Source organism: Lissotriton helveticus, chromosome 1_1 (assembly GCF_964261635.1).
Source record: "Lissotriton helveticus chromosome 1_1, aLisHel1.1, whole genome shotgun sequence".
Classification (NCBI taxonomy): Eukaryota; Metazoa; Chordata; class Amphibia; order Caudata; family Salamandridae; genus Lissotriton; species Lissotriton helveticus.
Window position 1 is genome coordinate 1,593,131,806 of NC_136057.1, and position 21,841 is coordinate 1,593,153,646.

Here is a 21,841-nt window from a genome sequence, read left to right on the forward strand (position 1 = left end):
ACTGATCTGCATGAAGATTGTGTGTGGTGTCTCATCTGACCACGACGTCCAAGACTGTCCCAGTTGCAAGAAGATGAACCCCAAGGCGTTGCGAGAAAGGGAGGCAAAGCTTCTTGTGGCAAAGTTGAAAGGCAAGAAGGAGAAGAAAAGGTCAAAGTCCCGTTCCAGACGTTAGAGGTCCCGTTCGAGGTCAGCTTTGAGGTCGTCTTCGGGGCATGCTTCTCGATCCAAGAAGAAGCATAAGAAAAGGAAGCACGGGTCTAGATGGCATTCTGAGAGAGAGTCTGATCCGAAGTTAAGTCTCCAGGTCGTCGACATCGGAAGGATTATGTTTCTCCTTCACCTACTGTACGGGACCGGAAGGTGTGCCATCGCCTGTTGGGTCACCGAAGCAGTCTCTGGCTCGAGAGGCGAATCCGTCCCCGACTCATTCTCCACCTCGAGAGGAGGAAGAGGCTCCTTTGCCTGAAGGTTCTGTGACTCCGGTCCATCGTCCTGAAGTTCCAGTTGACCTAAATCCAGTGCCTCCTCAGGAACAGCCTGTGGGTTCGTACCCTCCTTTTCCAGGCCCGCGGCAAGAACCAACGCTTTACTTAAATGCTATGTATGGGGTCTTTTCAAGAGCCATGTAACCCTCTGGAGCACCGGTTGGTCCCAGGGGTCCGTTTGCCTTTAATCTGGGAGTCCCTCAGACGTATGCTCCGGCTCCGTTCATGCCCTTTATGCCAGCACCGGCTCCGTCTTGGCATCTCTCGGCACCGCCGAAGTCATCAACGCCGATTCCATCTTCTCCGGCGCCGGTTCCAATTCGACCTCGTACGCTCCAGCCTAGTCCTTCGGCTTCGAGCTCGACGCCAGCACCGGCTCCATCGGAGTCGATTGCGGATCCACCGACGCCGATCCGTAAGATGAGGTCTAAAAGAAAGCTCAGCGGCTTCTGGAGGTAGACAGATATAGAGAAGAGGAAATGGAGGAAAATGAACTGCAGGAATCTGAAGATTTCTTTGATGATCTTAAGGAGGCTAGTGGTTTAGAACTTTCTCCGGATTGGGAGCTTTCCTCTGCTCCAGATGTTCCATCAAAATATGTAGCACCATATCATGTAGTTATTAAAAAGGCAGCTGAGCTTTTAAATTTAAATCTGCCCACTGCAGAATTTAAATCGAACATTTTAACAGAAGTGCTTCACTCTCCCTCTTCAGTAGTAGAACCTATGCTTCCTTTTTGTGATGCATTAACAGAGCCAGTCTTGGAGGTGTAACTTGAGCCTTTTTCGGCTCCAGCAGTTTCAAGGACTGTCGCAAGGAGATATAGGGTGACTCCTGGAGATCTGGACATCTTATCTTCCCATCCTTCTCCTGAAAGCTTGGTGGTACAGGCGGCTTGCTCCAAAAAGTCTACTGGTGCTTTTCCTCAAGTGCCTGGTGACAAAGAGTCTAAGAAACTAGATAATTCGGCTAAAAAGGTTTTCTCTTCAGCTAGCATGCCTCTGAAGTCAACAAACGCTACTTGCCTTTTAGGGCGTTACATTCACACTCTGTGAAGCAGTTGGGTCCTAAGATTCCTGACGAGGACAAGCAGCGCTTCAATGAGGTTCTTGCTGATACTCAAGCTGCTGCTCGCCAAGTCATCCAGAGTGGCTTGGACACAGCTGACTCTGTGGCAAGGGTCATGGGGTCATCGTTGCTACCAGGAGAGCTGCTTGGTTGAAGTCATCTGAGTTTTCTGCTGATGTCCAGGCTACCTTAATAGATCTGCCATTTGATGGTTCGGGCCTGTTTGGGAAGAAGGCGGATGCTGCCTTGGAGAGATTCAACGATAGTAGAGCAAGGGCTAGATCTTTGGGCCTCCAGTCCAGAGATTCTGTGAGTAAAAGGTATAGAGGATTCGGAAGGTCTTCCCTTCGATCTTTCAAGCAACCACAGCAGCAGCAGAATCCGCTGTAAAAATCATACAGAGGCAGGCTCAGGGGCCGTCCTCGAGGGCGTCAAGCCTCCTCCTCCTCCTCTTCCTCCTCTTCCCACCCCCTCCTACCACAGCAAAGCAGCCCTAGATCCGCCATTCCGGATCATGTTGGTACTGTGGGGGGTCGGCTTAATCATTTTCTACAGGATTGGGAATTTGTCATGTCAGACCTTTGGGTTCTCAATCTTTTAGAGAATGGGTATGCTCTTCCCTTTCGGGAATTCCCTCCGAATTACCCTCCTTGCCAAGGTTTTTGCTTGGAGGACCATCTGTTTCTTCTGCAGGAGGAAGTCCTGGCGTTACTGAGAAGGTGCAATAGAGGTGGTTCGGTGCAGGAAAAGGGTCAGGGATGCTACTCCCGGTATTTCCTGATACCCAAGAAGGATGGCAGACTTCGTCCAATCTTGGACCTCAGGGTCTTGAACCTCTATCTGAAACAGGAGAAGTCCAGGATGCTCACCCTTGCGCAGGTTCTTCAAGCGCTGATGAAAGAGGATTGGATGGTGTCAATCGACTTACAGGATGCGTATTTTCATATTCCCATCCTGAAGTCGCGCAGAAAGTATCTCCATTTCATGGTGGGGTCGCAACATTACCAGTTTGCGGTCCTTCCGTTTGGTCTTACTACTGCACCTCGAGTCTTCACCAAGGTGATGGCAGTGGTGGCAGCCCATCTCAGAAGGTCAGGGATATCGGTATTCCCTTATCTGGACGACTGGCTGATCAAAGCAGTCGCCAGAGAGGGTGCTCCATCATCTGCAGATTACAACACAGTTGTTATACAGGTTGGGTTTCTCGATAATTGTGCCCAAATCTCACGTGGTGCCCTCTCAGCGCAACCTGTTCATAGGTGCGGTACTGGATACCACTGTGTGTTGGGCATTCCCTCTTCCACAAAGGATTCTCGACATACAGGAAATGATTACTTTATTTTACAATGGAGCGGTCGTTCCAGTCCTGAAGGTCCTTCGCCTGCTCGGTCTGATGGCTTCCTGTATACTGTTGGTCAACCATGCACGCTGGCACATGAGGGCACTCCAGTGGTGCCTCCTCGTGCAGTGGTATCAGCACAACGGATATCTCGGAGTCCCATCAGGATCTCCAGAGCAGCTGCTGCGGATCTGTCTTGGTGGCGCGTGGAAGGCAATCTGTCTCAAGGACAGCCTTTTCATTTGCCTCCATTGGTAGCTATAGTGATAGCGGATGCATCCACCCTAGGGTGGGGTGCTCATCTGGGGGATCTGGAGATCAAGGGTCTTTGGTCTCCAGAAGAAAGGTTACTTCACATCAACCTTCTAGAGTTGCGGGCGATACGTTTGGCACTCAAGGCCTTCCTCCCTTCCCTTCGCGGTCCGTCGGTTCAAGTCCTAACGGACAACACGACCGCAATGTGGTATGTCAACAAGCAGGGAGGAGTGGGGTCCCATTGTCTTTGCAGAGAGGCTCTGCGACTTTGGTCCTGGGTTCAGGACCATCAGATTTGTCTGATGGCAAATCATCTGGCCGGAGTTCTGAAAGTTCGTGTAGACCGTCTGTCGGCAGTTCTCGGCCGATCACGAGTGGAGGCTTCATCCAGAGGTAGTTCATCACGTCTTTCGGACGAGGGGAACTCCTCAGGTGGACCTGTTCGCCACTTACGAGAATGCTCACTGCCTGTCATGCTGCAGTCTCCAGTTTCCGATGCAGGGAGCCTTGGGGGACTCGTTTCAGTTGAGTTGGAGCTCGCAACTACTTTACGCGTTTCCTCCCATACCCTTGTTACCTCTGGTTCTGAGGAAGATTCGCCAAGACCGGGCCCAAGTTATATTGATCGCCTCGGATTGGCCAAGAAGGGTGTGGTACACAGATCTTCTCCACCTCTCCTCGTGCCCGCCGCTCCGTCTCCCTCTCAGGGCAGATCTCCTCTCTCAGATGGAGGGACAGGTTCTACACCCCACCTCCAGACCTTACACCTTCATGCCTTGAGATTGAACGGGGCAACCTGAATTCCTTTTCTCTCCCACATGACGTGGGGGGTGTCATTCTATCGGCCAGGCGTGATTCCACCAAATCTACCTATTCTTACAGATGGGCTAAATTTGTTACTTGGTGTGGGGAGAAGTCCATTGACCCTTTGAGGGCTCGGTTGTCTGATATTCTTCAGTTTGCACTTACTTTGGCTTAGTAAGGGTTTGCTGTGGCTACGGTCAAAGGTTATCTTTCGGCCTTGTCTGCTTTTCTCTGCCTGCCAGATCAGCTGTCTTTATTTAAATCTCCTGTGGTTCTGAGGTTTCTAAAGGGTCTTAACAATAAATGTACTCCTACTCCCTTTATTATGCCTCAATGGGACTTGAATCTTGTGCTTACTTTTCTGATGGGTTCTCCTTTTGAACCTTTGCACAAGTGTCCCATGACACTTTTATCTTTGAAGACGGTCTTCATGGATGCAATTACCTCGGCAAGGAGGGTAAGTGAGCTTCAAGCTCTTAGTTCAAAGCCCCCAATCTTGACCATTCAGGCTGAACGAATGGTTCTTAGGACCAGGGCTGCTTTTCTGCCTAAGGTGGTAACTGCCTTCCATCTAGGACAGTCCATTACCCTCCCTACCTTCTTCCAAGGAAGAGGAGAAGAAACTTCCCTGCCTGGACCCTAAGAGGGCGGTGAGCTTTTTTCTTGATAGGACAAAAGACTATCGAGTGGATGACCAGCTCTTTGTTGGGTTTGCTGGCTGCAGAAAAGGAAGAGTTGTGCTCAAGCGCACACTTTCAAGATGGATTATACTGTGCATCAAGATCTGCTACTCCCTGGCGGGTAAGGAGCCTCTAGAGGGTATAAGAGCTCACTCTACTAGAGCAAAGTCATCAACATCTTCTTTGTCTAGGGGTGTACCTGTAGAGGACATTTGTAGAGCGGCAACTTGGGCCTCCCTCCACACTTTCGCAAAGCATTACTGCTTGGATACCGAAGTGAGGAGGGACGGTCACTTTGCGCGCTCTGTCCTTCAGGATCTTCTGGTATAGAGGAGTGGACACCCTCCTCCGGGAGTGGGGACTGCTGTGGGACTCTATTCAAAAGGTGAAGAATCCACTGGCAGATGTATCTATCAGAAGAACACGTTACTTACCTTCGGTAACGCTTTTTCTGGTGAATACAATATCTGCCTGTAGATTTCTCACATGCCCACCCGCCTCCCCGTTGTCCACTCTTCTATACCTGGGTTATGGCATTGCTTCAAGGTAATAATAATAATAATCCACATTTGTATAGCGCACAATCACCCGTTAGGGTCTCTAGGCGCTGGGGGCCGTCGGGAAGATTAAGCAAGCTATTGCCCAGAGTCACATGGTGCTGGGCTGACCTGCCGCCGGAGCCGGGGATCGAACCGTGATCCCCAGATTCCAGCTTCAGTCGCCCTGGCCGCGGCGCCACACCTCTCCCACTGTATACATGTAGTCCTAGGACGCTCCCGCGCCGCACGGCCACCAGCTGCTGCGTGCGCTTCCCCCTCCACTGTGCCTTGCTGCCCGACTGCCGCCTCGTGACCACGCCCCCTCCGAGCAGCGTGGTCCGTGACCGGCGCTCCTCTCCTTGTGCCCCTGGTATATTCACTGTATTGCCTAAATAGAATTGTGATTGTCTTAATTGTTTTTGCTCCCGCTGCATTTCTCTTAATTGTTTTTGCTCCCGCTGCATTTCTCTTAATTGTTTTTGCTCCCGCTGCATTTCTCTTAATTGTTTTTTCTCCCGCTGTATTTCTCATAATTGTTTTTCTCCCGCTGTATTTCTCTTAATTGTTTTCTCTCCGCTGTAATTGTCTTAACTGTCTTTTTCTCCCGCTGTATTTGTTATTGGTTATTACTGTGGTTTTCCCGCTGTTTGCCTGTTTTGCCGCCCTCCGTCGTCCCTCCCTGCTCCCCGCCTCCCGCCGTCCCTCCCTGCTCCCCGCCTCCCGCCACCACCGCTGACCCCGCCCATTTCTTCCTTCTGTTCCCTCCCCGCTCCCGCCTCCCAGCTGCTCCGCCCACCCGCGCACTTCGCCATATATGGCGGCCGTGCGAACGCGCAGCGTTGACGCGCCTCACGGGCGCGCCGATTGTGCGCCGAAGGCGCGCCAAAGGTAAGCCCGTCTGCGCCCGTCCGCGCCTGGACCGCGCCCAGCGCCAGGACCCCTGGCCCCCACCGACGGAAGCCGACCCGCCGAACCTACAGCGCCGCCGACCTCATCGCACTCAACTCCGGCGCCATCCCGAGATGTCACCACGCCTCCCCGAGGCACACCCACGGACCCTTCAGCTGCCACGCCTGCAAGTTCACCTGCATCCGGACCTACCCTGCACCAGCACCCGCCAAGCCGAACACCAGCAGCAACCACCTCAAGTGCATCCTGCTCAACACCCGCTCCGTCCACAGACACGCCGTAGAACTCTGGAACCTCCTCGACACCACCGCCCCTGACGTCGCCTTCCTCACAGAGACCTGGATGAACGCCTCCTCAGCGCCCGACATCGCCATCGCCATCCCAGAGGGCTGCAAGATCACACGGAGGGACCGCTCCGCCAACCAGACGGGAGGAGGCATCGCCATCATCCACAGAGACACCATCCGCATCACGACCAACACCGACGACACCCTAACCACAGCCGAACACCTGCACTTCCAGATCCACACCGACCCGAAGACCACCCTCCGAGGCACCCTGATCTACCGTCCCCCGGGTCCACGCACACGATTCAGCGAGGACATCGCAGACTTCATCAGCCCGCATGCCCTCCCCTCCGCTGACTACATCCTCCTGGGAGACCTCAACTTCCACCTGGAGAACAACAGCGACCGCAACACCAGCACCCTGCTCGACAACCTCGCCAACCTCGGTCTCAAGCAACTGGTGACCACCCCCACCCACCTCGCCGGACACACACTCGACGCAGTCTTCTCATCCAGCAAAGACGTCACCTTCAGCCACGCAACAGGACTCCACTGGACGGACCACAGTTGCGTCCACTTCACCTTCAAAAGAACGACGATCCACCAACACCAGCAACAGGTTGCCCGAAGAAGCTGGAACAAGATCACAGCCGACCAGCTCACCGCTTCCCTGAGCCAGCACCCTCCCGCCAGCTCAGCGAACCCCAGCCAGGCCGCCGACAACCTCACGAAGTGGATCAGCAACTGCGCGGACGAACTCTCCCCCCCTGAGGACCCCGCCCAGCAGACCCGGCAGCAGAAAAACCCCATGGTTCACCGACGAACTCAAGAGCTCCAAGAAGAACTGCCGAGCCCTCGAAAGTATGGAGAAGGGAACCAACTACGGACAACATGACCACCCTCAAGCTCGCCACCCGGAAACACCACCAACTGATCCGCGCCACCAAGAAAAATACATACAAAGACCGGCTGGACAACAACGCACACAACTGCAAGGAACTCTTCAACATCGTGAAAGAGCTCTCCAACCCCAACGCCGGAAACAATGACATCACCCCGTCGCAAGACCTCTGCAACTCCCTCGCGTCCTACTTCCACAACAAGATCACGGACATACACAATAGCTTCAGCATCCAACCAACGCACGCCACAACCGCAACAATGCCACCCACCACCACCCTCCGCACCTGGTCTCCGATCAGCACCGAAGACACCATCCGCACTATGAACTCCGTCCACTCCGGATCTCCGACTGACCCCTGCCCTCACCACATCTTCAACAAGGCCGACGCTGTCATCGCTCCCCACCTGCGGGACATTATCAACACCTCCTTCGACACCGCCACCTTCCCGGAGAGCTGGAAGCACGCAGAACTCAGCGCTCTTCTCAAGAAACCTACAGCAGACCCCACCGAACTCAAGAATTACCGTCCCATCTCGCTCCTACCGTTCCCGGCCAAAGTCATCGAGAAGACCGTCAACAAACAGATGGCCGCCTTCCTCGAGGCAAATGGATCCCTCCACCCCTCACAGTCTGGCTTCCGAGCCAACCACAGCACCGAGACTGCCCTCATCGCTGCCACCGATGACATCCGAACCCTGATGGACAACGGAGAAACAGCGGCCCTCATCCTCTTGGACCTTTCCGCGGCCTTCGACACCGTCTGCCACCGCACCCTAGTACAGCGCCTCGGCAACATCGGAATCCAGGAGAAGGCACTGGAATGGATCACCTCCTTCCTCAACGGAAGAACACAGAGTCCGCCTACCACCGTACAAGTCAGAGGCCACCGAAGTCATCTGCGGCGTCCCCCAAGGATCCTCGCTGAGCCCCACCCTCTTCAACGTCTACATGAGCCCCCTCGCGGCCATCGCACGCCAACACAACCTCAACATGATCTCCTACGCCGACGACACCCAGCTGATCCTCTCCCTGACCAACGACCCCGCCACCGCCAGAGCCAACCTACACGAAGGGATGAGAGAGGTAGCCGAATGGATGTCGGCCAGCCGCCTGAAACTGAACTCAGACAAGACGGAGGTCCTCATCCTGGGCTCCTCGCCCTCCGCCTGGGACGACTCCTGGTGGCCCCCCGCCCTGGGCACCGCACCCAAACCGACGGACCACGCACGCAACCTGGGCTTCATCCTGGACTCCTCCCTCTCCATGACCAGACAAGTCAACGCCGTCTCCTCGTCATGCTTCAACATCCTACGCATGCTACGGAAGATCTTCTGGTGGATCCCCACCGAGACCAGGAAGACTGTCACCCAGGCCCTCGTCACTAGCCGACTGGACTACGACAACGCCCTCTACGCCGGAACCACCGCCAAGCTCCAGAAAAGACTCCAGCGGATCCAGAATGCCTCAGCCAGACTCATCCTCGACATCCCACGAAACAGCCACATCTCCGGACATCTGAGAGACCTGCACTGGCTCCCCGTCAACAAAAGAATCACCTTCCGTCTCCTCACCCACGCGCACAAAGCCCTACACGACCAAGGCCCGAGCTACCTCAACAACCGAATCAACTTCTACACTCCCAAGCGCCACCTCAGATCAACCAGCCACGCCCTCGCCGCCGTCCCCCGCATCCGAAGATCGACAACAGGAGGAAGGTCCTTCTCCTACCTGGCCGCCAAGACCTGGAACTCACTCCCGACCGACCTACGCCTGACCCTAGACCACCTCTCCTTCAGGAAGAAGCTCAAGACCTGGCTGTTCGAGCAGTAACGGCACCCCCCCCCCCCCCCCCCACCTAGCGCCTTGAGACCCAACGGGTGAGTAGTGCGCTCTATAAATGACTTGATTGATTGATTGAAAAGAAGTTGGTTTTTGTACTTGATTTGCTATGTCGTATTCACACTGTGTGTTATCTTGATTATTTTGTACTGTGTACACTGTGTGTGTGTGTATATATATATATATATATATATATAGTTATCAGTCCGTCCGTGTCCCTCGAAGGCACGGAAAAAATAGTGGAACTGATGTCATCACGCCGACGTATGCCTATTATGGAGTCTGTGACGTCAGCGGAGTCGCGCGCGATGCCGTGCTCCTGTGACGTAGTCCACGCCGGCGTGCTACAGAAGAATTTTCCGAACTTTGCTGACGCAGGGGGATATTCATAAGGTGAGGAATCCACAGGCAGATATTGTATCCACCAGAAAAAGCGTTACCGAAGGTAAGTAACTTGTTCGATTCTGACGAGGACATCTTAAGGATTTTGGGGGCCCTAGGGCAAACATAATTTAAGGCCCCCTGAACAACTTTGGCTGTATCATTGGCAACTCTTCTTTGGACAGCCTACATCTAGGGCTAACATTAGAGCAAACAGTTTCTCTCTGACTGGTCAGCACAAGATTTTTATTCTGAACCAGCCTGTTGCTTGTGGTGCTATGGACTGTTGTCTCACCCTTTGGGCCTGTGCATACATAGGGTGTTTTTTGTTTACTGCACGCCAGTTCCTGCTATGTGAAGAAAAGGGACTCTGTCTCAGGTAGCACTAGTCTATGATTGCACTGACTCCATGTGGATTGTCAATCATAGAGGGAACGTATAATGCTGAACTGCACAGTGATACCCATGGCCTACCTGTCACAGCTTTACAAGGCGGAGTTACATGGCAATTTGAAGCTGTATTGAACAAGAAACCTAACCCACAAATAGTAATTTGGGGTGGATACAATTTTATTTCTCAAGTCACTGAGTGCCATGAAAGCTGTGCTTTGAAAATTAGAATGACATCCCTTAAATGTGTCCGGGCCGGGTGGAATCCTGAGCAACTGCGAGGTGACATGGTTTCTAGTAGGAAATAATGATTCATACAAATGAATTTTAGTAGTTTCATTTTAAAAACATTTTTTTACGACCTGCCGGCATCCTGGTGATAAAACTGCTGAGAGACAGATAAGGAGGAAACCAACTAAAACTCAGAGGCAGCGAGACACAAGTCAGACAAACAAAACAAATCCACCCCCCCCCCCCCCCCCCACCAAAAAAATAAATAACGCAACCTCACTGGAACAGGAAGTAGAGAAAAGTGGAGGGGGGATAGGCTTCTATGAAGAATATGGTGTGAAGAGGTCAGGTTAATGGGAAGCAGTTCCAGAGTTTAGGTCCAGGCACTCAGAGGGCATTGACAAGGAAAATGAGCGTATCACTCGGACCTGAGTAGATCTAGGCAGTGATTTATGGATTTTGTACCAATGCATCTTCCTCTCAAAAAATGTGTGGTTACTCATTCAACACTATCTTGAATTCATCGGCAACCCTAACATATTATTCATGAAAGGGGTGGCGGGGGTGGGAGCTGCAACTTCAACTATCCTGCGGGAAAGTCTCTGAAGAGCTGCGTTCAGTAGGTTATAAGAATCTCCTGCGTGGAATGCAGCAGAAGCAGCACGCGAGTGGCCCGTAGGACCCTCTTCAGGCTGCTAACAAAGGCACTGTGTCTGCGCGCTCCACAGAAAGGCGTGCGTGAAGACAGCCAAGTTTTGGGGGCAGGAATTTGACAATGACAGGCCGCACACCCCCAACCATGGCAACAACTTGGATTCTGGTCCACACTACACGACAGACAGCTCCCTTAGGGCTACCAGTATCTGAATTTTTTGGGGGATATCTCATTTGGACAAACAAACGCAATCCCTCTGGGGCATGATTTAGGTTTATATTGCCGGTACGGTAGGGTGATCTATGACCGCGATAGTTGCAGCACAGAAAAAACTATCAAGACCAGTGCGAAGGTTGGAACAGAGAACTCATTCACTTGCACATTCTAGGCTCCCAATACGAAAATAAGTTTTAAAGTCGATAGAGCAGTTCCTACAGTAAAGAGTGAAAGCGTGCTGCATAGTGCTGCATTAAGACGTTCAGAGCGTGCGTTCCCAAATGTGTGAGACCACCCAGTGCTGCCCAGGCTCTGCAGGCATCCGAGGTAATGCTCTGACCCGAAGCGAGGGCCCTGCGCCCTGCTTATTTATGCCTAGCAGTCGAAGTCATGCCACGCAAGGTCTTTTTGGAGCGGCTGTGAATGATCGCAGGACTAGGACAGGAAATCCCAGAGGGCTGCTGCGGCCTGCTTCACAAATATGGCACACTTTTACTGCGACCGTAATCAACTAATTTATGTGAACCCGCGAACCAACAACTCGCGCCTGACTCACTGGTGATTGCTCCCGACCCTAAAGGCGAAGAGGCACTATTGTAAGAAAACACAAAAGTTCAGCATGCAAGTAGTCTTAAAACCTCTACCACCTAACTTTAAAACTAGAGTACACGGCTGGAGGCTACCCCATTAACAAACAAGCGTGTTCCTTGCGTTTCACTTGCGGGAGCGTGCAGCGCCAGGAGCGATAATTGCTACCATATGGCGCCGCGCGCTCCCGCAAGTGAAACTCCACACGTGCACGCGTTGCCATTGAATGCAATGGAATACATGTAAGTTTTTGGCTGAAGAGCCAAAGTGACTGCTTAAGGTCTTTTTGCCTATGCAGCACATGCGCGCTGCTAGGCGAGACCTAAAGAGTATGGGGTCCCTGGATGCGATGTTACGAGCTCCTAGAGGGGGAGGAACTGGGTACGACATAAATTGAAACATAAGATACCGTAGGAAGGGCATGGGGGGCGGGAAGAGTCTAGGAGTGGACTGGGTATTTGCAACACCAGGTTGGATAAATGAAGAAAATGGTGCAATGCCTTCTGTTGGTTGCGCTATGATAAACTTGCAAACACTTAATGCGTATGCTGTACTTGTAATGAAAATATTTAAAACTGTTTAAAAAATACATTTAAAAAACATTGACCAGTAAAGGACACACGACTACAGAAGGGGATCCAGACAAATTGTAGAAAATTATACTTTGTATTTTATTTTAAGACCAAGATCTTCTGGTGGAGGAGGCGTGACACCTCTGCTCAGGATGTTCATTGTTTTTGGTCCCAGCGAGCAGGGGCTCTCTACCCAGGGGTCAAGTAACTTGTCTGGTAGTGGCTGGCTGCCTACAGGGTTGGTGGGTTTTCAGGGGGCACCTCTGAGGTGCCCTCTGGGTACATGGTACAATAAGTCCTCCTTAACCTCACCTACTGAAGATGGCCATGTGCTAGTGCTGCTCTGCTGGCCTGAGTGCCGATTTGCTAATTTATCGGCGGAAAGTGCCCATGCCGACTCGATCTGACCACAAATAACTTGATCGGAAATAGGGCGGAACAGATAGATGCCAGCATGACCGGAACATACGCCCGAACAGCTGTGAAATAAGCGTGATAAGGCCTGCCTGAGAAAGCTGACGAGAAAATGGCAGCGTTTATCTGAGCGGAATAAAAAAAGAAGGCGAGTTAGTCCGGTGATATCCTTCAAGCCTGAAAACACACCCATCGAGAGCAGGCTGGTGAGTGCGAGCTCTTCAGCGATATTGCATACTATATAGGTGTGATAAACTGGGCGTAATCAAATGGACGAAAAGATCCCAGCCCTAATACTAAGATGGCTGTATGATGGTGAAGGACCGGAGCCTATGTGTAGAGAAGACACATTAAGGAGTGCCTTCGCTACAACACGTCCCACAGAGCGGCGTTGACCGGCATGAGCCTGCCACACCAGAACACTGCCGCTATCTAGAAACCCAACGCAATGCTCTGCGTGAAATAGGGGGGAGCATTTTGAAGAACGGACTGACCTCGCAAGCCTGACCGTGCGAACGTGGGAAGCAGAGGAGCGGCAGTGCAAGCGCTGATACCGCAGTGGTAGAATTCTACTCCCCAGCGCTGGCTGCTGGGTCGAATGATGGGCACGGGTGAGTCTTGGCCCCCTTCCTCCGTGGTCACGGTGCAGCTCGTGGTGGTACGGAGAAAAGAGTGGCAGTCTACAAGGTGGAGTCAGGAGGTCGGCTACCAGTTGTGGGCTGTTGGGCGCTACCTCTTATGCAGGGCGCACCCATGCAGTCTCACGGCCCTTTCCAAATTGTACACTGGGAGCCATTCCCGTCCCATGAAGGCTGTTGGGCGTGTGCTGCTCTTGTGCGTATTCACTGTAATACACGTTAGAGCCCTGGTGTTTTCACTCGCGTTTTGAGCATGGGCCCAGAGGCTGATCATAGAATCCTACCGGATTGTGTAGGACCGCCCCCCCGAATTGTGGTCTCAACGTGGAGGAGTGGAGATCCCAGGCTTTCTGCCCTGAGGATACTGTTCTGGGGCTGATTGCTTCACATATTAACAGCTCGACACCTGTGAGCCATCGCCTGCTGCTGATATTCGACTTGTGCTTCTATCCATGCTCTGGGAGGAGCATATCATTGTATCGGGGGACTTCTCCCCGGGCTCCTGTTGTAGCAATGTGTTTGGGCACTACTTCTGACTCTTTAGTGGGCTTGGGAATCCTCTACGTCTGGGAGAAAAAGTGCTGATTTCCCTAGTGTAAGAGTCATTTGCTTCAAACCCTAATTGTCTGGACTGTGAAAAGAAAGGTAGGACTCTTCGCTGGCTCTATTGTGGGCGCTGCCATTTTGAAAGGGTTGAGCGGCAATAAAGCACTTTTAGTCTCCATTCAGCCTGGGATGTGAAAGAAAGGTTGGACTATAGCCCTGGCCCACCTGGGATGTGGCCTGCTTGGAATCTGCCTGGCCGCACTAAGGTTATATGCTCCCGCTGGGGTTATCTTATCAACTAGCACAGCAGTGGGGTCATGTGGAGACAATAATTTCATTCTCCGCCTATTTGTTTGAAATAGCAGCAACAGCTCCGGCCTCAAGGGAAGTCCTCCTTTAGCATCACAAGCAACAGAGTGGGATACTAGAGGTTCCCCGCCTGATCCTATTATGGCGTCCGTCTCTCCCTGTGGCAGCTAGAACGCAGAAATACTCTCCTCCTCTGCAGACACTGACTCCGGCCTCAAGCTGCTACATTGCACAACAATCAACTCCACCCCCCCACCCCACACACCCCTCTCGAGCAAAAGACTAAAATAGGAACCAGCTGTTTCTAACTCCAAGGTCAGAATCCCTTGCCTGATCCCAAGATGGCTGCCACAGTGTTCCCGACCACATCGTGCTACTCCTCTGAGAAAAAAACAGACTTCGACCAGACCTCGATCACATCCCCCATACGGCCTACCCTTCAGGATACCGAATATGTGATCCTGCCTCTGACCGTGGAGACCTAGCTTTTTGGCGGATGCCCTGTGGAGCTACTTGATAGCTATAGAGGAGATGGGCTGTGGACTACCCCTTTGGCTGTCACCTACCCAGCCGGACATTGGGCTGATCTTACTTTGTCCCTCCGTCGTACTCTCCCTCCTACCCCTTTACTCCACCCACTTTGTCTTTTATGCTCCATTTGTCCCTCCTCTTTGCTCTCTAATTGTTTTCTCATTGAGACCCAGCCGCTTGACTGATGCCCGGTGGTGCTACCTGATAGCTATAGAATTGATGGGCTGTCGACTTCCCCCTCGGCCGTCACCTACCCAGCCAGACTTTGGGCAGACTCTCCTTCGTCCCCATCATCCTATCTTTATCCTTTCTCCCTCATACACCTTTACCCCACCCCCTTTCCCTTCTAAGCTCCATTTATTTCGTCTTCCGATGCTCTTAAAATGTTTTCTTGTAACTGATGTAATTTTGTGGAACCTTATGTAAAGCACTCTGATACCTCTGGGTCTAGCCAGCAGTGTATAAAACTCAAATAAATAAAAGAAAAAATCAAAAAATCGCATACTATCATCAGTGTGGATTTATTGAGAGGAGTAGTTTTGTTTATAGGCACAAAAAAATTGACTCTAACAAGAAGGGATTAATACGTCGCCTTCTCACCCTTACACCCCGGTCCTGAAGAAAGCCCAATGATCATTTTGACAAAGAAGGGCTGAAACATGTCGACCTTTTAGACCTTGAAAATAGGTAGCGTAGAGAACCCTAGTAACTCTCTGAACGCATACCAATGACATTTTCATCATTTATTAACTCGAATCCGGAACAATAAATTTACTTTCCGGCTGTCCGAGTTATTTTTAACCTCACCACTTCCACTAACCACTGGACACTACTTCACATAACCTTGGATGACTACCTCCTGGTGGAGGCTGGTGGAGGCTGCATACAAAACAACCCTGTGATTATGCAGACACTCGAGTACCATAGCGGAGAATCAAGATATACCGCTATTTACGACTCCTTCTCGAGTGCATGAGGGTTTTTTACCAAGGGACGTACCGAATACCTGAAGAATCCAGGTTGGCAGGACAAGTGATCCATCCCCCTACTGATTGATAAAGTAGTTTTGTACCAAACACTCCTATTTTCAGTGAAGCCATCAAAGTGCTGTGGAACTAGTTGTCACCCCATAAGTGAATATTTAGGGGACTCACCTGTAGCCAGAAACTTAGATGCAACAGATCAAGAAGAGGACAAAGAGCCGCCAGAAAAGCGAGGACAAAAGACTGACTGTGGGCTTCTGGCACCAAACCCTGCCTCCACCAAGGTTTGACAGTTGTGACCAGCAACTTGTCCGGCAGCTGACACGCTTCCAGAACCCTGCGAGACTGCCAGCCCTTTGCAAATTTCCAGAAACCTCCCTTGGAGTAGAACTAATACTCCTCTTCAGTCTGAAGGCACTGAAGAGCAAAGTCTGTTTCACAGAGTTCCCGCTCATCATGCAGTCCGCCACAGCACCCCAGTAAGATGCACTTGGGCTCCTAAAGGTCAGATCAGTCCCCTCCCCCCCCCACCAAGTGAGAGGACGCCAGGCCCAACCGGAGCCGCACAGGATCGATTCACAGGATACCAGACCCCTTGCAGCATACAGACTCTGAGAATCCAGTCCGGACCCAAACAGAGACTGATCAGCTGTATAGGGACGTCCGCACTGAAGAGACCCTCTTTAAGAGTGGCCCAGCTGTCCTGATTTTTGCACCCTGAAACTTTAAGACCGATGACCGCAAGGCCTTAGGAGCCACAGAGCACTGTGCTCCCTTGTTACCAGGCCCCTTGTGATTCGAGCCCCCTGTTGGGAGCTCACTGACTTGCCCCCATTGCAGCTTGTTTCCAGGTGGCTCCCCTTTATTCCGGCGTAGCGCTCACAGCTACCAACCTGACCAGCACATCTGCACCTGGATGCCCATGTCAGGTAACAAGTTTTTGTTGGTGGTATTTTAAACCTTGGTCTCCTATGACCAAAAGTCCAGAAGTAGACCCCAAGAATGTATGTTACTTTTGAGATTACTTTTCTTACACAGAGTAGTATTGTTACTGTTATTTGTATAAACATCCCAGAGCTGTGTAGATAAGAGTGGGAGGGATGGCTCTAGATGAACAGCCAGGTCTTCAGTTGTTTACGGAATGTCAGGTAGTTGGGTTCACTCTGCAGATGCAGAGGGAGGGCATTCCATAGTCTGGAGGCGTTAAGTGAGAAGAGCCTGCCACCGCGTCTGGCCTTCTTAGTCCTGGGAATAGTTGCTAGATGGAGTTCATTTGAGCGGAGTTCCCTATTTGCTCTGTACGGTCGGATCATCGCCCTGTGATAGGTTGCCCATGATCGTTGATGGGCTTGTGTGCTATGCAAAGGACTTTGAAATTTACTCTCTGCTGTACTGGGAGCCAGTGGAGCGAGCGGAGTGCTGGTCTTGCTGAGCAACGCGTGGTGGAATCAGTGAGCAACCTTGCAGCACAGTACTGTATGACCTGTAGTTTTGAGATGACTTCTTTAGGTGCTCCTAAGTAGAGGGCATTGCCGTAGTCCAATTCGGACATGATGAGGGCATGGGTGCCTAATCTTTTAGCGAGAGGGGGATAAGAAAGGGAGGACCTTATGAATAGTTCTGAGAAGGCCGTAGCACACGGGAGCCGTCTTTCTTGCCTGCGTTTTAAAGGTAAGGTTCTGGTCTAGCCATATACCTAGACTTTTTATTTCTGTTTTGGAGGAGGGCAATGATCCCATCGAAGAGGGCCAGAGGGTATTTACACAGAGGCTTGAATGGTCACCCAGAATCATAAATTCTGTATTCTCCCCGTTGAGTTTCAAGTGGGAGAGACTCATCCACTTTACTACTTCCACCAGGCAGGGTAGGAGGACCCTAGCTTGTTGGAGAGGGGTGTACCGTGCCAGAGTCGAAGGAGGTATTGATTAGTTGCAATGGAAGGTCCATCTAATGCTAGGATATTGGGGGTGCGGGATCTGAGGGGAGCCACTTTTTAATGATGACCGTGAGGAGAGGAAGGATTCCTGCGTGAGAGGTGGAAAAGTCCTCAATTCCGGTCTGCCCGCTTGAGAGCCGTCCTATGTGTTTATGCTTGAAGTGTTTGTGTCCATGCCCTCTTGAGGCAAGTCTTTGAGGATGTTCTGGATTTTGTGGCGCCGCGGCCAGGGCGACTGACGCTGGAATCTGGGGATCAGGGTTCGATCCCCGGCTCCGGCGGCAGGTTAGCCCAGCACCATGTGACTCTGGGCAATAGCTTGCTTAATCTTCCCGACGGCCCCCAGCGCCTAGAGACCCTTACGGGTGATTTGTGGTAAATAAATAAATAATACCTCTCTTTTTGACTAGACATATATCATAACAGATAGCTCAATAAATAAGAGTCAAGATTCGAGGTAGTAGGAGTTTTGCAGGTTTAATACAGCATAAGGACAGGAACAGGACAACCTGCATAGGAATAGGATGACAGGGCCCAGCAGCTGCTGGGGCTGGGTCTGGGTTGAGCGCGCTGACTTTTAATAACAATACATGAGCATATATACATAACGCAAACACATAGCATTACATTGCAGTAGGCGTAGCAGTGGGTGGAGCAGAAGGCGTGACGCGTAGCAGTCGCGAAAGATAAGGGCGAAAAGAGGTGTAACAGGGCGTATACATAGACATGTGATGCAAACGTAACAGAATATGTCATGAATAGGGCGGAAACCATGGAGGGGGCTACCTAAGGAGCCGGGACCTCTAATCTGATGGTGCGCGCAAACTAGCAATGACGTATCACTAGGAGAAGCTGGGGGCTATGAACTCTGTGCTAGGAGCAGAGACTGAAGTCTGGAGAGTCAGGGCGACATGTACCTAAACAGTATCTAGTATCGGATGTTTAGAGAACATATTGATATAAACTAGAAGTCAGGAGAGGAAAGGCTAACTTGATTCTAAGACTGGACCATGCATTATTCTACATGTAGTGCGTGATGAAGAATATTAAATGACCATTAAATGCAGTATTTCTCTAACGTGGAGACGTGAAGGCTAGACAATGACGGAAACTATTGATGCAGTTCAGTAGCTTAGGAATGCAGAGAAGGAGGACTGAACTGATAACTGGAACTATAACATATTCTTGGCAGACTCAGAGACTGAGCCAGACTGGGCCGGGCACTGCAAGGCAGGAAGTAAGTGAAGGGTCGAGGATACAGGTGGGGGCTGTATCGCTCCTCAGCGAAGTTTCAGGAGACAGGAGCTGAATCTGGGATCCAGGCCCTTTTGCGGCCTAGAAACGGGGACTTTATAATAGAATAACGTGCACACTGAGAAACGTGGCAACGTAGCTTTACATAGGCCTGATATTCGTAGTATTCACGAGAACTGGAAACTGACATACTAGAGGTGGACACAACTGTAATTGCGTCATTAATCGAACATGGGGAATGCATATGCATATTTAATCATGCACACATAACATATGATGGATGACACGTAGGGACACAGAACATGGCAAAATTTACTTTTCCACATTCCCTCCTTGTCACTACGTTTCCATCAGGAAACATCAATTTTCATGATACCGTCTATCATTTCATACAGTATCATTTGCTCGTCTCGAATTATCCTGGAACGGGATTTAGAACGGGGCTTGGGACTAGAAATACAAGAGGTAGCACAAATGCCGCAAATCGCAGGGCCACATTGTATACAGAGGCAGCAGCTGAATATGATCGCTACTGCAATACCTAGAAAGGACAATATTTTCCATCCCCATGCGGAAATTATATTCCAGAACCAACCGGACCATGTCCAGGTGCCTGGATCTTGGTGTAACAGATGGGCAATTTTATGGAGTCTGGTTATAGCTGAATAAACAGACGGCGCGTTATTTGGAATGAAAATGCAGCAACTAGATCCGATGACTCTACAGGCCCCGCCCCTATCGGCCAGTATGACGTCAAGGACGAGACGATTTTGTAAAACGACAAATCTCATAGCAGATTGCTCTTCGGTTAAGTTACCTAGAGCAGAGGCAGTCTCATTTACTACAGCTTTGAGGGTTCTGGTTAACCTACGGATTAGCTTACTATTCTGGATAGGTCCTATAAAGAAGAAGAAACCTCTGTTGAAATCTGTATACTGTTCTAGAGCAGTTTCAGTATAATCGACAATTGGGGACTCCCTTCTATGTCTAATGTATACTAGATGTGTATTTCTATGATAATCAGGTGGGGCTAGGAAAACTGGTGGCAGTAGGAAGGCAATGTAACAGGTTCCCTCCCAATCGAGGGGCAGACGAACATATGCGGTTTGACCACAAATAAAATAGGAATGACGTGAAGCTTTGAAGATAGATTTCCCACTGTCACTATACTTGACAATAGTAGTACAATCACTATGTCCTACATGTACGGAACCATAATTACGGACACATAATTCACCTTTGACTGGTAGTACTGAAATAGCAGGTAAGTCTGGAGTGGTATCAGACTGAACATTCAGGACCATGAAATTCGAAGAATAGTTACCTAAATTATACACTTCATTTTCTAGATCTAAACCTGTTCTGTGGGGAAGACCTTGCTTGTCTGGAAAACATGTACTGTTAAGAAAAGACATATCTGAGGATGACGTTAACGTGGACCATGCTCCACACGAACCATTATGTGAGAATGGATAAGGAAAAAGTGGCAGAACTCCCTTCGGTGTCTGGAAAGGGGGGAGTCGACCACACACCCAACAATTAGTGGTATTGCTGGTCTGGTGTGAGTAATGTAACATGCGGATGAATGAGTTATTTCGCATAGCGAGGCGGTAAGAGAGTTCATGAGGAGGCAGATCACTAAACGTGTGCTCTACTGTAGCATTAGCAGACTTATTTACATGAAGGACTGGGAAATACAAGTAAAATGCATAACTGGTGCAGGAAATCATAATGCTAAGAAACAATATGAAACATAGAAAAACAATACATCGGATTGAGTTTTGACTAACTCTCTCACTATGGGGGTCTATTTTATACATGTCAGAAACAGTCTAACCGTTTCACCTAGGGGAGGACTTAGACAATCAAACTGGCTGACTTATTTTACTAGACCGGAGTTTTAGCTTGTACTCCTGTTGCGGAGTTTTCTCTAACAGGGGAGGGGTTGTAGCAATGTCTTTTGCGGGACAGTCCTTGAGAACAATATTTTGGCAATCCTTCAAATCCTGGGAAATGTTCTTTGAGACGGGTTTCAGTCCATTAAAAAGTTTAATATGAGAAAGGTGTACCCAGCCTTTGCGTCCTTCCAACTTCACGGCTGTACGGGTGGTGAGGAGGACCTGTCGGGGCTCTTTCCAACGAGGCTCCAGCGGACTTGATCTGTCAAAGTTGCGGACCATCACCATGGATCCTGGAACGATTTCGTGCGGTGCCACCTCTGTATTGTCTGGAAATGCGGCGGCAACCTGTGAACGACATGAGTTGAGGGCAGACATCAAGGAAGCTAGGTAATCTGTCAGCATATTACTTGAAACATCGGTAATACTTCGGGGTCTAGGAGTACCCCACATGTTAGGGGGGCGGCCGAAAACGACCTCATACGGGGACAGACCTGATCTGGAATGTGCGACCATGCGCATATAAAATAAAGCGACTGGTAGAGCTACTAGCCAGTCCACACCTTTTTCTTTACACACTTTGGCGATACGGATTTTCAGAGTCTGATTATGTCTCTCTACAAGACCGGCTGCTTCAGGGTGGCGTACACAATGAAACTTCCACTGGTACCCTAACAACAGGGAAACGTGCTTCATGAGTTCAGATGAGAATGGCTGGCCGTTGTCTGAATATACGACTCTAGGGAGTCCATAACGGGGGAAGAACTCACGAACCAACTGCTTGGCAGTGGTCGCGGCTGTGTAATCTGGGACTGGATATGCCTCTGTCCACCTGGACAAAGCGCATACAACTACAAGGACATACTTGAAACCTCGACATCGCTCCATCTGAATATAATCCATCTGGAGGACTTCAAAAGGGTGGTCAGGGGGCTGGAATCCACCTTGTTCCACCGGGACACTTTTACCTGGATTAAACTGACAACATATCATACAGGTACGGACTTTCTGCTTGGCTGCAGCTCGTAAATGCTTGTTGAACCAAATGTTCTGGATACTGTCTAACATAGCTTTTTCTCCTAAATGTGCTGGACTATGTGCGGTATTAATAATGACTTGAACCATAGAGTCGGGGAGAAACCATGTGGCTCTACCCTTTGTTAACCATCCTTGATCTGTCTGGACCC

The 21,841-nt window shown here is 50.5% G+C and overlaps 1 protein-coding gene across 2 annotated transcripts in view; it reads left to right on the forward strand.

Moving 5' to 3' along the window:
- The window catches only part of ESPL1 (extra spindle pole bodies like 1, separase), a 588,475-nt gene that overhangs the window by 65,414 nt on the left and 501,220 nt on the right, over positions 1-21,841 (forward strand). The window lies entirely within an intron of this gene.